The sequence below is a fragment of the Oncorhynchus mykiss genome, chromosome 25 (assembly GCF_013265735.2).
Source record: "Oncorhynchus mykiss isolate Arlee chromosome 25, USDA_OmykA_1.1, whole genome shotgun sequence".
Lineage (NCBI taxonomy): Eukaryota > Metazoa > Chordata > Actinopteri > Salmoniformes > Salmonidae > Oncorhynchus > Oncorhynchus mykiss.
The window spans coordinates 5,977,501-6,001,487 of NC_048589.1; the positions used below are offsets into that span (position 1 = coordinate 5,977,501).

Here is a 23,987-nt window from a genome sequence, read left to right on the forward strand (position 1 = left end):
ATAAATAAACATTCAGATCAACATTTTTGTTAATTAATATAATCAAACCCCTTGAGTTCCTTTGTCCATGACAGAAAATTATTTCACCACCCCATTCCTTTTTCCACGCAACAAGCAAAGTTCCGACACTCATATACTTCAGAACCCGTGAAAACAAATAACGGTAATACTTAACCGAGCACCTCACAATCAACAACTAATCCCGCACAAATTTAGGCAGGCAACAGGTTACGATTATACACACAGAAATTAACGCAAATGAAACCAGGTGTGAAAAAGAACCAAAGACAAAACAAACAGCAAAGGAAAAGGGGATCGGTGATGGCTAGTAGACCGGGCGACTCCGACCTCCGAGCGCCGCCCAAACCGGGAGAGGAGCTACCTTCGGTAGAAGTCGTGACATCGCCTTACAGCACCTTATACCAGATTGAAGTTGCATGCCCAAATTGTTTGTGCAGCTTGCAAATAAAGATGACAAATTCACTTAAGAAAGTAATTGCTAATGGAAAGGATTGCCAATAATTGAACAACACATTGTGTTCTTGCCTATGGTGTATATTTTGCAGGATATGATTAGTTGCTGTTGCACTGTCACATATTGGCCCACAGTAGGCCACGCTAACACGCCCTTTCTTCGAATAGGCAACAAAAAGGCTACATAAAGGGAGGAAACCATAGACCTAGCCCATTCAAATAGGTAGTAATTGTTATTAAACATTATACCGTCTATTCAAGAAAGCTGGCTGCCGCCTGAGTGGTATGGGGTACACATAAATACTTTACTGGAAAACAGTTAAACAGAAGGTACAAAGTAACACTGGGAAACAACTAGGACTCGAAAACGTACTCAGGAGATAAGCGCACACGGCAAACGAATCAAGCTTCCTCAAAGGGTAACAGAAACACACCTTTCTTAAAAGGTAATCATAATTAAGTGAAAATGCCCGAGCCAGTGTTTGGAGGATATATTGGCACAGGTGTTGTTAGGCCGAAGTCGAGCCAGAATAACAGCAAATAACATTTGTTTAAGCTGTTTTCTAGTGACTTATTTGGATACATCCATAAAAATTAGCTAATGGGGCACGATTTCACCTGGCATAGAAAATGTGCTCACTCCTCAGGACACTGTTCTTCAGAGGAGCTAGCCAACAACATAGCTAACACAATCACTTCAAACTGAAGCCGGAAAGACTGCAAACTAGCTGCACTTTGTTTCGTTTGACCTTTTTTCAATTGACATTTCTTTGTATATATCCATAAAGATGATGCCAGCTGATTCATGATTTCGACTGGCTGAGAAACTCTGCCTGCCTGTCTCGTCCAGACACGTTCATTACTATGGGACAGCTGGAGATCGAATTGGTATATTGAAACAATGTTGCAAATGTCAGAGAGACAGACAGCAAGGTTTATACAAATCGCTGTTGAAAACAGAATGTTAGTCTAAAAGAAATGTGAGATAATGTCTAGATGCTTTTTATAGTGGAGATCACGTTTATAAAGTGCCTGGCTGGACTGATGAGACAGTGGATTGCGCAGTCAGATGGAACAGAGTAAGTAGGCATTTTAAAGTCATATATTTAGCCGGTGGTAATTAGTATTATAAACTGGGTGGTTCGTGCACTGAATGCTGATTGGCTGACAGTCATGGTATATCAGACAGTATATCATGGGTATGACAAAACATGTCATTTTACTGCTCTAATTACGTTGGTAACCAGTTTATAATAGCAATAAGGCACCTCTGAGGTTTGTGGTATATGGCCAATATACCATGGCTTCAGGCTGTATCCAGTCACCCCGCATTGCGTCATGCATAAGAACAGCCCTTAGCCACGGTATTTTGGCCATATACCACACCTTCGTGCCTTATTGCTTAAATAGAAAACACCTGTCATAAGTCTCTAAAACAGTCTCTGCCGCCCTCTAGTGACAGATGAAAGATGACAGGTCTCTGCCCCCCTCTGGTGGCAGGTGGAACATGACAGGTCTCTGCCGCCCTCTGGTGACAGGTGGAACATGACAGACTAAACCAGGCACATGCACAGCTAGGGCTCTGTGGCTGGCTGCATTCACACAGGCAGCCCAATTCAATGTTTTTTTCTCCATTAATTGGTATTTTGACCAATTACATCCAATGTTTTCACAGGGTTGATCAGATTGGTCAAAACACCATGCAATTTGTGAAAAAAAAAGATTATTATTGGGCTTCTTGTCTAAACGCAGTCTACCTGTGCAGAGCATATGCCCCTTTGCCCTTCCAGACTCCAAAGTGCTATATTACTGCTGTTTGTCTCTCTTGAGCCACCGTAACTGCATAGCTTTAACACTTCATCAAAATAGTATGAATTAATCGAAGATCATATACAGTATATATATTTTTTTTTCCGAGGAGGTCTTTCTTGCGCAATTTTACATCTAACCAAGATGTTTGGTGCAGTATTTCTCAAGTGACAAAATGTGCACGAAAACTCTGTTGAAGACTCCTTACCATAATTCCCACTTCTACTAGGAGTAGTACTGCTAACAAATCTCTTATGAAGAGGCGGCAGACTCAAGAAAACTTGCTTCAAGAAAAACAGACGGGTGCAACTTTGCTTAACTGAGCTCAGTAAGTGTACTGTATATTTTGTGTTTTAAAGATTTTCTCGCTTATATGAAAAGTTAGTTCCAAAGGTTTCCAAAACTGTATCGCAAGTGAAGTGTATTTATGTTTAGACAGAGCGTCGGGATTGTAGTTCACGAGAGAGCCAGCTGTAATCAGGAACATCAACTGAGAACCCAAGGGGAGGCGGCTGTAAACTGGGTATACCCCACTTGGGTTTTTGAGGCTACCATAGACCTAAATAAAGGCAGGTGCGTTTATTATATACAGTAAGAAGTACTCCAGGTTTTTACCTATATAAATACCATATTCATCAATATGGGACAACAAATTATGACAACCACAACACCAAAGCTAAACCCTATCAAACCAGAGGTTCATAAAATGTTATCCCAATTCTTCTATCAACACACACACACACACACACACACAACATACCTGTGACTTGTAATGAATGGTATGATAGTGTTCTGCCTGTGCGTTGTACTTTTCCATGGTAGCTATTATTAAAAACTGGGTGGTAAATGGAGAAAGACAATGATAATCTGATGCCATCAGTCATCTCTAACTTTGCTGAATGAAACAAATGCGTTCCTTGTGTGTCATACACTCCTACAGGCATTTGACAGACCCTGCATTGCGTCAAAGCTACTGGTTCCATACACATTCCCTGCTATTGTAGCTTTAAGGCAGGTCGGGGGGGGGGGGGGGTGTTATGCCTGCTGATGACAGAGGATAAAACTATTTGTGTCCTCTTGTTTTAAGAACACGCCAGTCCACCTGTTCTATATGATTAGTCATGGTGACTGACAAGTTTGTTTAGTAAAAATACATTGTCATGGGATTGGAGAAAAGCCATGGTAAAGTAGCACTAAAACAATGAATGATGGCGATACAATAGGCTACTCATGTCACAATTATGATAAGATTCAGAATCTCAGACAGACAGGCGGGAGCTTAATGTGAGGGTGTAGTATTTGTTTAATTGTGGCGAAATAAGCAAATAAATTATATTCATGTTGTAACCTATAATTAGTTTTTCAGAAAAAAAATCTATTAAATCCAACCTCAGATGGAATAATGTCCCAGTTGCTTTAACCAACAGAATATCTGTTATATTGCCATGGCTAAATATCTGTAGTTCAATGTTTCCCATGGCCCCTCCTTCTGCCTATTGGGATAAAATGCATAGTGTGGTTTCAAAATGTATTTAATAAGGTAAACGATCCCGGATAAAAAATTTAACACATTTACAAAGAGGGAAAATCGTGGGTGGACTATCCGTACCAAACTTTAAATTGTATTTCCAGCCACTAGCATTTTGCCCCATCCTAAATTGGTTTAGACATAATTATTCTTCCCCCTGGCTGAGTATAAAGAGAAATATGGTGTCTCCTATTGCCCCTGGAAAGGTGGTCTTCACTGATATCACTTAAACAATGTAAACTATTCTTTGGACCTATGATTGGTCACACAATTTCTATTTGGCACAACATTGGAAAAACAATGTAACTGGGAATCAAAATGGCATGCCCATACGCTAATATTTCATGGTAATCTCTTGCAATCTGGAGGGTGGCCTTCTGCATGCACCCAATGGTCCCAATGTGGTTTGAGAACGTTCCAAGATTTTAAAGATACATACACTTTACTAGGACACTCCTTATTTCTATATTTGCAACTTTAGGTCAGCTATGCTGGCCTATGGAGTCCCTTGGGAAACACAACTATCCAATGATGGGATTTATAAATACATGATCTGGGCTCCTGAATGGACTGATCTCTATAATATATAAACTACTTTTGGAAAGCTCATATTCTGAGTTAGCTATTAAAGTATGGTCCACATATCTAATTGAATCTGAACAACCCCTTAACTGGAACAGAATTTTGAAAAATGTCCTTGGCATCCCATAATCCCAACCATCAACTTGTACATTTTAAGTTTGTTCACCAACTGTATTTAACACCAAGGAAACCACATACAATAAAATTGGCCACAACTCCCAACTGTGTGTGTCCCCTAAATCAGGTATGCATATTCCTTCATATGATGTGGGAGTGCAGCAAAATATTTCTGGGGCAAAGTTACAAAATTAATTAAGAAATGTACAGTTGAAGTCGGAAGTTTACATACACCTTAGGCAAATTGTCACGACTCCTACCGAAGGTGACTCCTGTTCGGGTGGCGGTCGTCGTCACCGGCCTACTAGCTGCCACTGATCCTTTTTCCCCTTTCTGTTTATTGGTTTCACCTGTTTGTGTTTTAGGCTGATTAGTCAGGCTTTATTTACCAGTAGGCCCGCCTGCTCTTTCTGCGGGATTGTTTTGTGTAACTTGTGTGCACGTCTGTGTGTTACATGTTTCCCCATTTTTGTGGGTTTTGCTGGAAAGTTTAAGTCCCCGTGTTTGGGGTATTTGTTTTGTTGTGCGCCCTGTGTTTTCGTGGGGTTGGCTTATGTTCGCCGCATTAAATATAGCACTACCCTGAACTCTCTGTTTCCTGCGCCTGACTTCTCACCCGCTACACCCAGTACGTTACACAAATACATTTAAACTTAGTTTCTCACAATTCCTGACATTTAATCCTAGTAAACATTCCCTGTCGTAGGTCACGACATTCCCTGTCGTAGGTCACCACTTTATTTTAAGAATGTGAAATGTCAATAATAGTAGAGAAATTTATTTCAGCTTTTATTTCTTTCATAACATTCACAGTGGTTCACAAGTTTACATACACTCAGTTAGTATTTGGTAGCGTTGCATTTAAATTGTTTAACTTGGGTCAAATGTTTCAGGTAGCCTTCCACAAGCTTCCCACAATAAGTTGGGTGAATTTTGGCCCATTCCTCCTGACAGAGCTGGTATAACTGAGTCAGGTTTGTAGGCCTCCTTGCTCGCACACGCTTTATCAGTTCTGCCCACAAATGTTCTATAGGATTGAGGTCAGGGTTTGTGATGGCCACTCCAATACCTTGACTTTGATTTCCTTAAGCCATTTTGCCACAACTTTGGAAGTATGCTTGGGGTCATTGTTCATTGGGAAGACCCATTTGTGACCAAGCTAACTTCCTGATTGCTTCAATATTTCCACATCATTTTCCAGCCTCATGATGCCATCTATTTAGTGAAGCACACCAGTCCCTCCTGCAGCAAAGCACCCCCACAACATGATATTTTCCCTCCAAAATAACAATCGTCATTATGGCCAAACAGTTCTATTTTTGTTTCATCAGAGCAGAGGACATTTCTCCAAAAAGTATGATCTTTGTCCCCATGTGCAGTTGCAAACCGTAGTCTGTCTTTTTTATGGCAGTTTTGGAGCAGTGGCTTCTTCCTTGCTGAGCGGACTTTCAGGTTATGTAGATATAGGACTCGTTTTACTGTGGATATAGATACTTTTGTACCCGTTTCCTCCAGCATCTTCACAAGGTCCTTTGCTGTTGTTCTGTGATTGATTTGCACTTTTCACACCAAAGTACGTTCACCTCCAGGAGACAGAACACGTCTCCTTCCTGAGCGGTATGACGGCTGTGTGGTCCCATGGTGTTTATACTTATTATTGTAAGTACTATTGTTTGTACAGATGAATGTGGTACCTTCAGGCGTTTGGAAATTGCTCCCAAGGACGAACCAGACTTGTGGAGCTCTACACTTTTTTTTCTGAGGTCTTGGCTGATTTCTTTTGATTTTCCCCTTGATTTCAAGCAAAGAGGCACTTAGTTTGAAGGTAGGCCTTTCTGGGTGAGAAACTGTGGGAGGCATGCTTTCATCAGGTCGGGGATGTGGATAGGGAGTGAGGGAATGGTTTGGGGATATCTTTGTAGGCATTTCCTTGACTTAAAAAAAAAATGTGTAACTCCACCCCCCCCCCCCCCCCCCCCCCCCCCCCCCCCTTGAAAAGAGACTATAAAGTAAAAAGCTGCTCACAAAAAAAGGAGGAAAAAAATAACTGAACATTGTCATCCTCAATTTCGACCACACACAATATCTTCAGTATTTGTTTTATCCAGTAGAGGGAGTGACGCTACATGGTTTATTTTCCTGGTCTTTATTTTGTAGACTATTTGATCATGGAAAGTATCCTCCTTAACTTGAGTAGCTGAATACCATTAGAAATGCATAATGAACAGACAAATAAATACAAAAAATGTGATGTGTTTAAGTGATAATAACACCTCTGAAGCAAACAATTATTTATACTAATAATCAAAACTACCCTGTGTCATTGGGTTTAGCACAACAAGAACATAGGAAGGCTATTCCCTCACATGGGGATGATGTCATACGTTGTCAATTTGCAGTTTGACGTGTACTATCACTTTGCATAGAGAGCAGAGTTTTTACGCAGAAATTGCCCATAGACTCTCCCAGTCAGTGGGGACATGTAGCCAGTATTGACAATGATTGACAAAGCCCATGACAATGATGCTATGAAACACAGTTATTAACAAACACAAAACACAAAAATTGGCATATTCACATGGATGAAATATTTTGTTGTAGTTTCCACAGCAGGATACATAGCCTGCCAGATATGTATCCCAGTGTAATTGGGATACTGACATGGAAGAAATAAATTCAGTAATCCTTGTCTTTTCATCACAATGCAGAGGCTAGAAATCAACACATCTGAAGAAATATAAATGAAAATGAAAGATACCATCTCTTCTAGAAAGAGCCCAGATGTTACATCATCCCGACAACCCTCAGGTAGGTAGCTGCATATTTTGATGGACTGGATTCATCATCTGTCCCCTCCTATTCTCAATATGGGTAATGCTTCTTAGGTAATCACATATTTATTGTGACATTTTGAGGACAATACACAGGGCCATTGCAGTGACGTATGTCCTTGCATTGGCAACATTTGACAATTTGGAAAAGATTTGTGAAAAGATTGCCTTGGCTTTCAGGACTTTATATGCCTCCTTTCCACAGCCAATTCTAAAGCCCATGTGAATGGATGGTTGGGTGGGTAGTTAGAGAGGTGGATGGATGCCTGCGTATTTATGACTCGATGCATGCATAGTTAAATGTATAGTTAGGACTCGATTTTATGAATATGTACCAGAGAGAGTGTTTCTATAAATACATTTTCACATGACCCATGTCAATTTTCACTTGTTCTAATGTATTTTATTTTAATTTAATTCATTCATGGGAGCCCATTGACATCAGGGTCTCATTTACAATGGTTCCCTGAGGACAACAATACAACTTTAATGAGGACCAGCCAACTTTTTGATTTGCCTCATGCAGCGTGACACATCTCCCTGACTAAGGCCCTTCTCCCCTGATTGGTCAGTTTGGAAAAATGTGGGAAAAAAATCAAGGGGTCTGAATACTTTTCCGAATACACTGTATATACATAGTAAAGAGGACGGGTCCCAAAATTGACCCCTGCAGAACACCTTTAGTAACATCGCGATAACTTGACTTGACACGATCAAAAAGCACACATTGCGTCCTGTCTGACATATATTCCCCAAACCACTTCCAAAGATGCCTGGTCGAGCCTTATTTGAATGAGTAGGGGATGGTTGACAGTATGAAAGGCATTGGATAGGTCTATAAATATGGCAGCACAGTGATTCCTATGATCTAAGCAATTTAATGTGTCATTTAAGACAAACGTAGCTGCTGAAACGGTGCTAAGTCCAGGTCTAAAACCAGACTGGTACACATTAAGAATATAATTTGAAGTTAAAATAGTTCTTAGATGAGTGTTTGCCAGGGATTCTAATATTTTTGCAAGGCAAGATGGTTTAGAAATTGGGTGGTCTTGATCTAGGTGAGAAAGATCTCCACTTTGTGAAGGGGGAGGACATGCGCCGCCTTCCTGATCTTAGGGATAGCACCAGAAGCAATTGTTATATTAAAAATGTGGATCAACGTTTTTACAATAGGGGGACAGAAAGCTGCATTAGAAAGGGATCAAGCGAATCCGTTCCTGTGGATGTTTTTTAATACGTCATTGACATAAAAATGGTTCAAATTTACAAAAGAGTATCATTCTCTGCTATCTGTCTAGCAGTGAATAAGAAAAGGGTTAACCCTAGGAAAAGGGTTATTAAAACAATCACAAATGTAATTTTTGTCTGTTATGGGACCAGAGGCTGTCATAACCTGCTGGGGCAATGACGGGGTGTCATTTCTTTTCATAGATTTGACCACTTTCCAGAATTTAGCTGGATTTCCACCACTCTCAGCTACACAATTCAAGAAGTAAGTTGACTTTGCTTTTCTATCCAGAGGAAGACATCTATCTAATAATAGCTCCGGAGGGTATGACTAATTGTGCTATTCTGTGTGTATTTTTGTGCTGTTTGTAACTTTTGTTGTACATAATGTATCTGCCAACATCTCTGTTCTCCGGTAGGCTGTTGTTGTAAATAAGAATTTGTTCTTAACTGACTTGCCTAGTTAAATAATGGTTAAATAATAATAATAATGACTGAAAATAGCTTTTTTTTTAGGAATCGGAGGCGAAAGATTTACGGCTCCTCCTGGACCAGGCCCAAATCCCTGTCATTCACATGAAGAGGAGACGCCGATACAGGGGGCGCAGATTCTGGTGCTTGGTGAGAATTTGTCAGCGAGTGGATAATCCGCCTTGTTCTCTGTTTGTCTGTTGCCAGTTCATCTTGTTTGTCAAGTCAACCAGCGTTTTGTGTCTCAGCTCCTGCTTTTCCCCAGTCTCTCTCTTTCTCGCCCTCCTGGTTTTTACCCTTGCCTGTCCTGTCTGAGCCCGCCTGCCTGACCACTCTGCCTGCCCCTGACACTGAGCTGCCTTCCGTCCTGTACCTTTGCACAACCTCTGGATTAACAACGTCTGCCTGACCCGACCCTGAGCCTGCCTGCCGCCCTGTACCTTTCCCCAACTACTCTGGTTATCGACCCCTGCCTGCCTGGACCTGTTTGCCTGCCCTGTTTCTGTAATTGTTACTCCGACAGTCTGCATCAGGGTCTTACCTTCAAACCTGATAGTACAAACTGGCCATGACTGTCCCAGGAGACCCGGGCCAGCTATGCAACGCCATCTCCTCCCAAGGAGCCACCATCGGGAGGCACGAGGAACTGCTTCATGGCCTTATGGAGGGGGTCCAAACGTTGGATGAACGCCATGACCGGGCATTAGACAGTTTGCTGGAGCAATTCCGCATGTTGTCTGGGAGGCAGCCTACCACGTTGGTAAATCCACAGCCCTTCAGTTACCCAGCTGCTAGCAGCGTCGTCTCATCAGTCACTCCACCTGTCAGGTGTTTCTAGCTCAGTGTGCCCTCATTTCTGAGCTTCAGCCCTCCTCCTTCCCCTCGGATCGATCCAAGATAGCCTATCTCATCACACTGATGTCCGGGAGGGCTCTCAACTGGGCTACTGCTGTATGGAAACAATATGCGTTAGTCTGCAGGGGTTCGTGGGAGAGGTAAAGAAGTTTTTTTTACACCCTGTTCTCCAGGAAAGAAGCTGCCCAGCTAATCCAGCTTCAGGAGGACTCCTGCAGTGTGGCCGACTATGGATTTTCTCACGTTGGCAGCGGAGAGTGCTTGGAACCAGGAAGAACTGCTTGCTGCTCGGGAGTTACCCACAGAACTCAATTCCCTCATCGCTTTGACCATCCGAATCGATGGGCGACTACAGGAACAACGGAGGGAGAGGAAATTTGACTTTTTTCGCACGTCCAGGGATTCCACCTTGCCCCCGAATCAAATCCAATTTTATTAGTCACATGCGCCGAATTCAACAGGTGTAGACCTTACAGTGAATGCAAATACAGTCAATGCAAATAGTCTGGGTAGCCATTTGACTAGATGTTCAGGAGTCTTATGGCTTGTGGGTAGAAGCTGTTTAGAATCCTCTTGGACCTAGACTTGGCACTCCGGTACCGCTTGCCATGCGGTAGCAGAGAGCAGTTGCCATAGCAGGCAGTGATGCAACCAGGATGCTCTCGACGGTGCAGCTGTAGAACCTTTTGAGGATCTGAGGACTCATGCCAAATCTTTTCAGTCTCCTGAGGGGGAATAGGTTTTCTCGTGCCCTTTTCACGACTGTCATGGTGTGCTTGGACCATGTTAGTTTGTTGGGGATGTGGACACCAAGGAACTTGAAGTTCTCAACCTGCTCCACTGCAGCCACTGCATGGGGGCATGCTCGGTCGTCTTCTTCCTGTAGTCGACAATCAGCTCCTTTGTCTTGATCACGTTGAGGGAGAGGTTGTTGTCCTGGCACCACACGGCCAGGCCTCTGGTCTCCCCCCTATAGGCTGTCTCGTTGTTGTCGGTCATCAGGCCTACCACTGTTGTGTCATCTGTAAATTTAATGATGGTGTTGGAGTCGTGCATGGCCATGCAGTCATGAGTGAACAGGGAGTGCATGAGTGGGCTGAGCACCCACCCCTGAGGGGCCCCTGTGTTGAGGATCAGCGTGGCAGGTGTGTTGTTACCTACCCTTACCACCTAGGGGCAGCCCGTCAGGAAGCATCAACTGCATCATCTGTGGATCTGTTGGGGCGGTATGAAAATTGGAGTGGGTCTAGGGTTTCTGGGATGATGGTGTTGATGTGAGCCATGACCAGCCTTTCAAAGCACTTCATGGCTACAGACGTGAGTGCTACTGGTAGGTAGTCATTTAGCCAGGTTACCTTAGTGTTCTTGAGCACAGGCACTATGGTGGTCTGCTTAAAACATGTTGGTATTACAGACTCTGACAGGGGAGGTTGAAAATGTAGTGAAGGCACTTGCCAATTGACCAGCGCATGCTCGCAATACACGTCCTGGTAATCTGTCTGGCCCTGCAGCCTTGTGAATGTTGATCTGTCTAAAGGTCTTACTCACATCGGCTGCGGCGAGCGTGATCACACAGTCTTCCAGTGCAGCTGGTGCTCTCATGCATGTTTCAGTGTTATTTGCCTCGAAGCAAGCATATAAATAGTTTAGCTCATCCGGTAGGCTCGTGTCACTGGGCAGCTCTCAGATGTGTTCCCTTTGTAGTCTGTAATGGTTTGCAGGCTCTACCACATCCAACGAGCATCAAAGCCGGTGTAGTTCAACTCGAAATTAGTCCTGTATTGACGCTTTGCCTGTTTGAGGGGCATAGCAAGATAAACTATAAGCTTCCGGGTTAGAGTCCCGCTCCTTGAAAGCGGCAGCTTTAGCTCAATGCGAATGCTGCCTGTAATCCATAGCTTCTGGTTGAGGTATGTACGTACGGTCACTGTGGGGATGACGTCATCAATGCACTTATTGATGAAGCCAATGACATGTAGTGTACTCCTCAATGCCATTGGAGGAATCCCGGGACATATTCCTGTCTGTGCTAGCAAAATAGTTACATAGCTTAGCATCTGCATCATCTGACCACTTTTTATATTGTTCTAGTCACTGGTGCTTCCTGCTTTAATTTTTGGTTGTAAGCAGGAATCAGGAGGATGGAATTATGGTCATATTTGCCAAATGGAGGTGAGGGAGAGCTTTGTATGCATCCCTGTGTGTCGAATATAGGTGGTCCAGAGTTATTCTCCCTCTGGTTGTACATTTAACATGCTGATAGAAATTAGGTAAAACTGATTTAAGTTTCCCTGCAATAAAGTCCCCGGCTACTAGGAATGCCGCCTCTGGGTGAGTGCTTTCTTGTTTTCTTATGGCGGAATTCAGCTAGTTCAATGCTATGTTAGTGCCAGCCTCTGACTGTGGTGGTATGTAAACAGCTACAAAGAATACAGTTAAACTCTCTCGGTAGGTAGTGTGGTCTACAGCTTATCATAAGAAACTCTACCTCAGGCGTGCAATTTCTCTAGACTTCCTTAGATATCGTGCACCAGCTGTTGTTTACAAAATTACATAGACCTCCACCCCTTATCTTACCAGACGCCGCTGTTCTATCCTGCCGGTACATTGTATAACCAGCCAGCTGTATGTTGATGTTGTCGTCGTTCAGCCACGTCTCCGTGAAGCATAAGATCTTACAGACAAGACCCAAGCATCGACTACCAGGGATTAAATGACAACGGTGAAGAACTGCTACCACTCATCTCCTCGGCCTTCGAGCCGCTCCAGGGGGCCACCGTGTTTTCCAAGCTGGATCTACGGAACGCCTACCACCTGGTGCGGTTACGGGAGGGGGATGAGTGGAAGACAAAAAAACAAAACAAAAGTTTTTGGTCATGCCATTTGGCCTCACCAACGCCCCTGCTGTGTTCCAGGCTCTGGTAAAGGATGTTCTCCGTGACATGTTGAATCGGTTCGACTTTGTCTACATTGACATCCTCATCTTCTCCCGCTCCCCCCAAGAACATGTGCTCCACGTCTGACAGGTTCTTCAAAGCCTCCTGGAGAACCAGCTGTTTGTTAAGTCAGAGAAGTGTTCCAAGAGTTCCATTGCTCCACCATCCCCTTTCTGGGGTACATCATCTCCACTGGGAGTTTCCAGATGGATCCCGGGAAGGTGAGAGTGGTGGTAGATGGGCCTCAGCCTACGTCCAGGGTGAAGCTGGTAATGTTTCCTGGGGTTCACCAACTTCTATCGCCGCTTCATCCGGGGTTACAGCTCCCTGGCTTCCCCCCTGTCAGCACTCGCCTCTCCCAGGTTTCTGTTCACGTGGTCCCCTGCTGCTAACTGGGCCTTCCGGGACCTGAAACACCGCTTCACCACTGCTCCCATCCTGGTTCATCCTGACCCTTCCCGTCAATTTGTGGTGGAGGCCGATTGTCGGATATAGGAGTGGGGATGGTCCTGTTCCAGTGTTCTGCCCTGGACCTGAAGCTACATCCCTGCGCCTTCTTCTCCCATCGCCTCGACGCCCTGGAGAAAAACTACGATGTGGGAAATTGTGAGCTTCTCGCAGTGAAGATGGCATTGGATGAATGGAGGCACTGGCTGGAAGGGGCGGAACACCCATTCATTATTTGGACCGACAACAAAAATATTGAGTAGCTCCGCACCGCCAAATGCCTCAACTACAGGCAAGCTAAATAGGCCCTGCTGTTCACATGATTCAACTTCTCCCTCTCATATCAGCCTGGATCCAAAAATGTCAAGCCGGATGCACTGTCTTGCCGTAATAGCCCCATGGCTATTACCCCGGAGCCCATGACCATCTTTTCCACCTCGTGCCTGGCGACGGCACTCAGCTGAGGTATAAGGAAACAGGTTCAGGAGGCACAGATTCCCCAGCCGAAACTCCTCCAGACTGGCCCTGCCACCCGGGCTCCCGCCGGACCCTGGCTTTTGTGCGACAACGCTTTTGGTGGCCCACCATGGTCCCTGATGTCTCTGCATTCGGCTGGTCTCCTCCAACCTCTGCCTGTCCCTCACCATCCCTGGACCCACATCTCCCTGGACTTTGTCATGGGTCTTCCTCCATCTGATGGCAACACTGCCATCCTGACTGTGGTGGATCGGTTTTCCAAAGCCGCCCACTTCATTCCTCTCCCCAAAGTACCCTCTGCCAAGGAGACGGCCCAGCTCATGGTGCAGCACGTCTTCCGGATCCATGGACGATCGGTCAACATGGTCTCTGACCGGGGCCCTCAGTTCTCGTCTCGGTTTTGGAAGGTGTTCTGCACCCTCATTGGGTCGTCGACCAGCCTGTCCTCCGGATTCCACCCCCAGTCTAACGGCCAGTCGGAGGGAGCCAACTAGGATCTGGAGACTAGCCTGCGCTGCCTGGTCTCCTCCCCGGCTCCCCGGCATCGTCTCGGGCAGAAGGTATGGCTGTCCACCCAGGATTTGCCCCTTCGGGTGGAATCCCGCAAACTCTCCCCCCGGTTTTTGGCCCGTTCCCCATCTCTAGGGTCCTTAGTTCCCCTGCTGTTTGTCTTTTGTTACCCTGTACCCTTCGTATTCACCCTACGTTCCATCTGTCTAAGATTAAGCCCATGTCTCACAGCCCTTTGTCTTCTGTTTCCAGGCCCACCCCTCCTCCCCGTGTCATCGATGACCATCCTGCATACACGGTGAGACGCCTCCTGAGTGTTCAACTGTGGGGCAGGGGTTTCCAGGCCCTGGTTGACTGGGAGGGTTATAGACCGGAGGAGAGGTGCTGCGTCCCCGCTAGAGACATTCTGGACCCAGCCCTCATCGCCGACTTCCACTGCTGGCACCCCGGTCAACCAGGTATGCACCCATGTAGGACGCCAGGTGGCGTCCCTAGAAAGGGGTGGGGGTACTGTCATGCCCTGATCTGTTTCACCTGTCCTTGTGCTTGTCTCCACCCCCCTCCAAGTGTCGCCCATTTTCCCCATTATCCCCTGAGTACTTATACCTGTGTTCTCTGTTTGTCTGTTGCCAGTTAGTCTTGTTTGTCAAGTCAAAGAGTGTTTTGTGTCTCAGCTCCTGCTTTTCCCCAGTCTTCCTTTTTCTTGCCCTCCTGGATTTGACCCTTGCCTGTCCTGTCTCTGATCCCTCCCGCCTGATCACTCTACCTGACCCTGACCCTGAGCTTGCCTGTCGTCCTGTACCTTTACCCCACTACTCTGGTTATTGTCCCCTGCCTGCCTTGAACTGTCTATCGCCTGCCCTGTTGCTGTAATAAACATTGTCACTCCAACACAGTCTGCATCTGGGTCTTACCTTCAAACCTGATAATTACCAAGCCTTACATTTAGGACAAGACATTCATATTGCTTGAGGACAGAGGTGGCAATACATACAGCAAAACACACAGTAGTTGTTCTTTATTAATATGGTGACACTCCCACCCCTGCCAGCTCTGTCAGATCTATAAACATTAGAACCATTCAGACACATCAGAGTATGGAACATACTTTTTTAACTAAGTCTCAGTAATTATCAAAATGCATGCATTAGTTTGAGAAGCCAGAATTACAATAAGATCCATTTATGAAATCAAACTTCTGATATTTACATGAATCAGTCCAAGGCCACAACTTCGGGATTTCAGATTGGACCGTCTCGAACACAAATATGCTATGATCAGTAGGTAACCCTCTATATATCAGTGGTTCCCAGACCTTTTATAGCCCTGTACCCCTTCAAACATTCAACCTACAGCTGTGTTCCCCCTGTAGCATCAGGGTCAGCGCACTCTCAAATGTTGTTTTATACCATCATTGTAAGCATGCCACACACACACTATATGATACATGTATTAAACATAAGAATGAGTGAGTTTTTGTTACAACCCGGCTCGCAAGAGTTTCAGTCTTAAATAATTTCCCACACTAGGTGTAGCAGGTAAGGTGGAGTCAGGCGCAGGACACAGAGATGAGTAATGCACGTAACTTTACTCAAAACAACAAATATTCCAATAAGGAAAATAATCAAGCTCACAAATACAGACAAACGTACAACGAACAAACACGAAAAAAACCATGGGGGAACCAGAGGGTTAAATAAGGAACATATAATTATAGGAATGGAAAACAGGTGTGTACAATGAAGACAAAACAAATGGAAAATGAAAAGTGGATCGGTTGCAGCTAGAAAACCGGTGACGTCGACCGCCAAACGCCGCCCGAACAAGGAGAGGGACCAACTTCGGCAGAAGTCGTGACACTGTGCCTGTATTTAGTTTCCATGCTAGTGAGGGCCGAGAATCCTCTCTTACATAGGTACATGGTTGCAAAGGGCATCAGTGTCTTGACAGCGCGATTTGCCAAGACAGGATACTCTGAGCGCAGCCCAATCCAGAAATCTGGCAGTGGCTTCTGATTAAATTAAAATTTCACAGAACCGCTTGTTGCAATTTCGATGAGGCTCTCTTGTTCATATATCGGTAAGTGGACTGGAGGCAGGGCATGAAAGGGATAACAAATCCAGTTGTTTGTGTCATCTGTTTCGGGAAAGTACCTGTGTAATTGCGCACCCAACTCACATAGGTGCCTCGCTATATCACATTTGACGTTGTCCGTAAACTTGAGTTAATTTGCACACAAAAAAAACACAATGATGGAAAGACCTGTGTGTTGTCCTTGCAAACAGAGTAGAGCTCCAACTTCTTAATCATAGCCTCAATTTTGTCCCGCACATTGAATACAGTTGTGGAGAGTCCCTGTAATCCTTGATTCAGATCATTCAGGGGAGAAAAAACATCACCAGTCGTGTGAGAAACTCATCATCATTCAAACGGTCAGACTAACCAGCACACTTCTGTATGTTGTAAAATCGTTACATGGTCGCTGCCCATATCATTGCATAGAGCAGAAAATACACAAGAGTTCAGGGGCCTTGCTTTAACAAAGTTAACCATTTTCACTGTAGTGTCCAAAACGTCTTTCAAGCTGTCAGGCATTCCCTTGGCAGCAAGAGCCTCTCGGTGGATGCTGCAGTGTACCCAAGTGGTGTCGGGAGCAACTGCTTTCACCCACTCCACTATGTCTCCCTGTTATGGTATTTGCGCCATCAGTACATCAGTACCAACATGAGCAGCAGCTACATTTACAGACCATTAGTGGAAGAGAGTAACGGTTAATGTGATTTGGATGTTAATTATTTGATGAGGCTACCTGTATTTGACATTGTGTTGTTATTTCGCTGAACACTAGATGGTTTAATTACATTTTTTGGCAGTGGAACAAGGCTACACAAGTGATAAAATATTAATGGACTGTTTGATAATGTGAAGATTTTTTTTTTTTATATATAAATATTTTAAAAAGAAAATGGGAATCGCGTTTTTATTTGGCATACCCCCAGTTTGGGAATACCTGCTCTATATGAAATAATCATGGGATTGGCTTAAAATGACCCACAAAAGACATCATGCAAATCACAGGAGGTTGGTGGCACCTTCATTTGGGAGGAGGGGCCCAACATAATGGCTGGAGCTGAATAAGTGAAGTGGTATCAAATACATCCAACACATGGTCTGCATGTGTTTGATCCCATTCCATTCGCTCCGTTCCAGCCTTTATTATGAGCTGTCCTCCCCTTAGCAGCCTCCTGTGACGCAAATATCTCCCTCCAAAACTTCAAAGTTGTTCCCCCTGAGCAAATCACACCTGTCAAACTATATCGCCACTTAACATGAGTTGTGTGAATGCCCCAAATGGAACATGTCATGATGGGTCACAGATATGTATCTCGGTGAGAGATAAGAGACAGCATAAGGCGTTCTTCAGAGGTTGTTTACAGGTGCACAACACAGGCATTGATCTCCATAGAGCCAGGAGGGGCTTTGAGGCTTGGTCTCCGTACTGAGACCTGGTGTGTGTGTGTATATATGAATTTGTGGGTGGGGGGGGGGTTGGGGTCCAGGGGCTATGCGCCAAAGGGGAGAGGGTGCATCCTACCCGGGGGGCCTTAGAGGTTCATTCATACTGCATAGTGGACCGACCAGTTCAGTTCACCACCTGTATCCGCCCACCTATAATAACCGTTGGAATTTCTACAGCACTTGCCTATGGCAGCCTCCAGGGGCTTAGGCTAAGGATGGATCAATCCGCCAATCCCCAAAATCCTCCAATATCCTGTCATTGTATTAGCTTCAAATGCTAACAACTTCCTCCTGGTTGAGGTTAGAGGCAAGCTGCAGGTGGTTTTATGACTGGGGGTTTGATTGGGAGGGCTGGAGAAGGGCTGTGTCTTTAGCCCTAGTTGAAGCTGTGACTCGCAGGGTCATGGTTGTGGTGCATAAATGTCTTGGTCTTATGCGCTTGACAGATGCAGTGTCAAAGTAAAGTGTTGGGATCAGTGAAGATGTGTGGGATTCCTCTCATTTACAAGAGGGAGAAACCCGATTTTTGCAACTTTGAGCGTGTCTATTTCAGAGCATCTATTATTTAACTCAATCTTTAGGGGGTGACATATTGTGTTTTATTCGGTATGCTTGGGAAATAAAGCATGTGATTGTCATGACCTGTGACATACAGTGTGTGTGCGTGAGTGTGCCTTTGGTGTGTGTGTGTTCTCCATATTGTTTATATTTTCTCATGTGTAACTACATGTAAGTCACTCATCCACGGCTGTCAGTTCCTTGCCATGCGTGGGCGATGCCCACCATCTCCAGAGGAATGCGCGAACGTTGGTGTTAATGACAAGTGTCTCCAAAGTGTATCCGACAAACCAGTTTCAAAAAGCAAACGAGCCTGCGGGCGGCCAGTACATACGTCCCTTAGTCACGGCTCAAGAATGCATGTACGTTAGGAGAACAAGAGGGAAGCTTTATTACTGTGTACATGTCACTCTTTCAGGAAGGCTGGTTAGTTTCTTTTTGAGCAATGAGGTGATACTCCTTTCTGCGGAGAATGTTGTGTCATTATGAGGTTAGGTCATGGCAGAGCAGGCGTTTTCTTCAGTCCTCTCTACCTGCCCAGGCTCGTCTCCCTGCACGTTTGGGAACATGGAGGCTTTGATTTTACAAAGGTGAAGGCGACAGTGACAATGTTAGGAGGAAGTTCAGAAACGTTGGATGAGTGATTTGGGTGGGATTTGATGCATACCTATGACTTGAGTGTGACTTTATTGATTGAATCATTATTTCGTTTTTTTTGGGCATGCACCTATCGGGAACATTGGTTTCGGTGGTATGTGCCACTTACTCTTTGAAATGTGTTACTATTATTAGACCGCTCAAGTAATTAAATTGGGATTTTTGGGTCTCATAACTTTTACTGGTTGAGGAGTCAAAAGTCCCATTGAGTGGACGCTACACAAGCATTTAGGACAGTTGCTGCTCACTATCGAACTAGCGTATTTTCCTTGATGTCTTGAATGTAGAATTCATTATTACATTCCTTCTACTCCTCAATAGCTACTATGCCAGTCCAGTACAGTCTATTATAAGTAAAAACGTGCAACCTCAACGCCCCCATATCACTGGCCCTACAATAGACTACACTACCTATCAAATGCCAGGCCTGCCTCATAATAAAACCCAATTGTCTTGACCGTATTGAGTTACCAAACAAACCCACACAAAACACATATTTCTAAAGGCAGCACAATTCCAGCACCCTGCCACATAGAACATGATATGGATCATTAGTCCCCTAAACTGTAACCATTACGACTTTGGCAAAACCACTCAAATTCCTGCGGTTGCACTTAGTTAACCTGTCAGGTCCATAAGCCCCACAATGTATTGTTCTGGTGTGGTGATAGTGAGCTCATGCAGCCATACCTGCTCATTAGGAACAGAGGGGTCAACGGGCTGAAGATTCTTAATGGCATAAGTACTATAATTAGGCTGAGTACAAATTTGAGATTTTGGGGTTTAATTAAGGGATGTGTCTTGCTTCTTCTGTGTGCGCGTGTTTGTGCGCGTGTGTGTGTCTGTCCAGATGTCTGTCACAGTAGCAACGGCACGGTGTTGCCATAACTGTACCACTGTAACACTATGACAGTGTTTTGAGGGCCCTGATCCGAAACAATGCACAGATCAAGGATAGGGTTGTCTCTGGGTTCAAGCCATGACTAGAGAAGAGAAACTCGTCGTCTTACCTTTTGACCTTAGCGTAGATGTTAAACACCTGTATGTGGTTCTGACAGCATCCTCTAAGAGATGTTTGGAGTGTAGGTGTTCATACATTGTGGATTGTGTTTAGCCTATCCGTGCATACATCCTAATCTGAAAACTCCTATTTTGCCATTTCTTCATAACACTTTCATAATGGGGCAGAAGATCATTTGTATCAGGGTTTGTGTGTGTAGAGTGTTACTTGGTGCTTGATTTAGTATGGCTGTTTGAATGTATATACCTAAGTGAGCGAGTGACTGTATATTTAAGTGTAGGTGTGAGGGAGCGGCATTCGGTGGTGTGTGTGTGTGTGTGTCTGCACGTGCGGCTGCCGCCTGCATGCTTGTTGCCCGCTGCCGGTATGGCTGTATAAACTTTGTCAGGGTCGGCCAGTGACACTTTATCCTGTCAATCTGTGCTTGTTTCGGGGACTGAAGACACTGCTTCTGGACAGAACCTCAGCTGAAACCTGAGAAGAAAGAAAAGAGCGGAGTGAACAAAAGACTGTAAAAAAAATAGAAGAAAAAAAGTGTGTTTTGTTTGCTTGTTCCTTCATATTTTCAGCACCTTACAATCCCTGCCTTTTGTTAGTTTTAGATTCAGGTTTAACTTGTTGCAGAGCAAAGGACAAGTGAACACCCCTCTTCCTTCCTCTCCTCCAAGTCTCCCCTACCCTGTCGTCCTCCTCCCATCTCCTCCAAACTTTCATTCGGCCTCCATCTTGATTTGTGGTGTTTTACATAATGACAGGACACATTTGTCTTGAAGGCCCCTCCCTTTTTTCTTATATTTTTTTTCTCTCCATCCCTCTCCCTCCCTCTCTCCCTGACAGGTGCATTCATTCAGGAGGTACTTGAGTCACACAATAGCAGGTGCATGCCTGATGTCACCCTATGCCAGCTGGTGTTGGCTGCTCCACTCAGGTTACCTAAATGCCCCTCACATTATTTACCACACATAAAAACAATTTATATTAATTAAGTTGTCAAATTCTTACATGTCAGAGTTTTTACATGACATAAAATGTGTACGTCTGGTATGAATAGAGATCCCCAAAAATATGTTCTTGTCCTGTAAACAAATGCAGACACAGCGTGCTCCTTTTTCGTTACTCTTTCCGGGACAGTCACCTGTTGAAATGTCCTGGTGTAAAAAATAAAAAGCTTTTTGAGATTTTAAAGTCCCCGAGTTGAACATCCTGATTCCCTTTTTGTTCAAGCTGAGCTGAGGTGCATGCTTTCATTCCATAGAGAAATACAGTGGGGCCCGAATTATTGGATCCCTTGATAAAGATGAGCAAAAAAGACTTATATTGGATCCCTTGATAAAGATGAGCAAAAAAGACTTATATTGGATCCCTTGATAAAGATGAGCAAAAAAGACTTATATTGGATCCCTTGATAAAGATGAGCAAAAAAGACTTATATTGGATCCTCCGCCAATTATGTTTTTTACTATTATTATATACTAATACAATTGCTTAGAGAAATAGATTTTGTTTTAACAAATTATTTTTTTAAACTTTTAAAAAAGATGGGGGTTAATATTATTGGATCCCCTGTTTTCAATAATCCAGCACCCCCCTTACGAAAGATAACGACACTGAGTATTTTTCTAAAATGTTTGATAAGATTGGAGAACACATTGGGAGGGAACTTCCATATAGAAACTGTCCAGATCCTTGATATCCTTTGTCTGTGCTTATGGACTGCTCTCTGCAATTCAAACCGCAGGTTTTCAATGGGGTTCAAGTCCGCAGACTGCGATGGCCATTGCAAAATGTTGATTTTGTGGTCAATTAACCATTTCTTTGTGGATTTTGATGTGTGCTTGGGGTTACTGTCTTGCTGGAAGATCCACTTGCAGCCAAGTTTCAGCTTCCTGGCAGAGTCAATCAGGTTTTGTTCTAAAATGTTCTGGTTCTTGTTCAAGTTCATGATGCTGTTGACCTTATGGCAACTACTGGTTCATGTTTGTGATGACTGTGTTTCCATCTGCAGGAGGTCAAAGGTCAAATGTAAGCAGTGGTGGAAAAAGTACCCAATTTGTCATACTTCAGTAAAAGTAAAGATACCTTAATAGAAAATGACTCAAATAAAAGTGAAAGTACTACTTGAGTAAAAGTATAAAAGTATTTGGTTTTAAATATACTTAAGTATCAAAAGTAAATGTTATTGCTAAAAATATACTTAAGTATCAAAAATAAAAGTATAAATCAGTTCAAATTCCTTATATTAAGCAAACCAGATGTCACAATTGTATTTTTTTTTTTTATATTACGGATAGCCATGGGTATACTCCAACTGCCATGGGCATACTCAGACATCATTTACTAACGCAGCATTTGTGTTTAGTGAGTTTGCCAGATTATAGGCAGTAGAGATGACCAGGGATGTTCTCTTGATAACTGTGAATTGAACCATTAACCTGTCCTGCTAAGCATTCAAAAAGTTTTTTTTTGGGATGTCAGGGAAAATGTAAGGGCAATATTTTCTTTTGGAATGTAGTAAAGTAAAAGTTGTCAAATATATACAGTACCAGTCAAAAGTTTGGACACACCTAGTCATTCAAGGGATTTTCTTTATTTGCCTATTTTCAACATTGTAGAATAATAGTGAAGACATCAAAACTATGAAATAACACATATGGAATCATGTAGTAATCAAAAAAGTGTTAAACAAATGACAATATATTTAAGATTTTTCAAAGTAGCCACCTTTTGCCTTGATAACATCTTTGCACACACTTGGCATTCTCTCAACCAGCTTCATGTGGTAGTCACCTGGAATGCATTTCAATTAACAGATGTGCCTTGTTAAAAGTTCATTTGTGGAATTTATTTTCTTAATGCGTTTGAGCCAATCAGTTGTGACAAGGTAGGAGTGGTATACAGAAGATAACCCTATTTGGGCCAAGTCCATATTATGGCAGGAACAGCTCAAATAAGCAAAGAGAAACAACAGTCCATCATTACTTTAAGAAATGAAGGTCAGTCAATGCAGAACATTTCAAGAAAGTTTCTTCAAGTGCAGTTGCAAAAACCATCAAGCGCTATTATGAAACTGTCTCTCATGAGGACTGCCCCTACTTTGAAAGGAAGACCCAGAGTTACCTCTGCTGCAGAGAATAAGTTAATTAGCGTTAACTACACCTCAGATTGCTGCCCAAATAAATGCTTCACAGAGACATCTCAACATCAACTGTTCAGAGGAGACTGTGTGAATCAGGCCTTCATGGTTGAATTGCTACAAAGAATCCACTACTAAAAGACACCAATAAGAAGAAGGGACTTGCTTTGAACAAGAAACAAGAACAATGGACATTAAACCGGTGGGAAACTGTCCTTTGGTCTGATGAGTCCAAATTTGAGATGTTTGGTTCCAACCGCTGTGTCTTTGTGAGATGCAGAGTAGATGAACGGATGATCTCCGCATGTGTGGTTCCCACCGTAAAGCATGGAGGAGGTGGTGTGGGGGTGCTTTGCTGGTGACACTTTCTGTGATTTATTTAGAATTCAACGCACACTTAACCAGCATGGCTACCACTGCATTCTGCAGCGATACACCATCCCATATGGTCAGTGCTTAATGGGTATACCATTTGACTACCAATAGCCCTTACACACTTCCAGGCTGTGTAAGGGCTATTTGACCAAGAAGAAGAGTGATGGAGTGCTGCATCAGATGACCTGGCCTCCACAATCACCCGACTTCAACCCAATTGAGATGGTTTGGGATGAGTTGACTGCAGAATAAAGGAAAAGCCGCCAACAAGTGCTCAGCATATGAGGGAACTCCTTCAAGACTGTTGGAAAAGTATGAAGCTGGTTGAGAGAATGTCAAGAGTGTGCAAAGCTGTCATCAAGGCAAAGGGTGGCTACTTTGAAGAATCTATCATCTAAAATATATTTTGATTTGTTTACGCCCCTTTTTTTTCAATTTTCGCCCAAAATGACATACCCAA

At 43.8% G+C, this 23,987-nt stretch overlaps 1 long non-coding RNA gene across 1 annotated transcript; it reads left to right on the plus strand.

Moving 5' to 3' along the window:
* The first annotated feature begins 7,187 nt into the window (after nt 1-7,187).
* LOC118944375 lies at nt 7,188-14,880 on the plus strand. The gene is made up of 4 exons (XR_005039599.1): nt 7,188-7,318; nt 8,773-8,833; nt 9,085-9,189; nt 14,517-14,880. It is a non-coding gene; the product is annotated as an uncharacterized LOC118944375 (long non-coding RNA).
* Nucleotides 14,881-23,987: the final 9,107 nt, after the last annotated feature.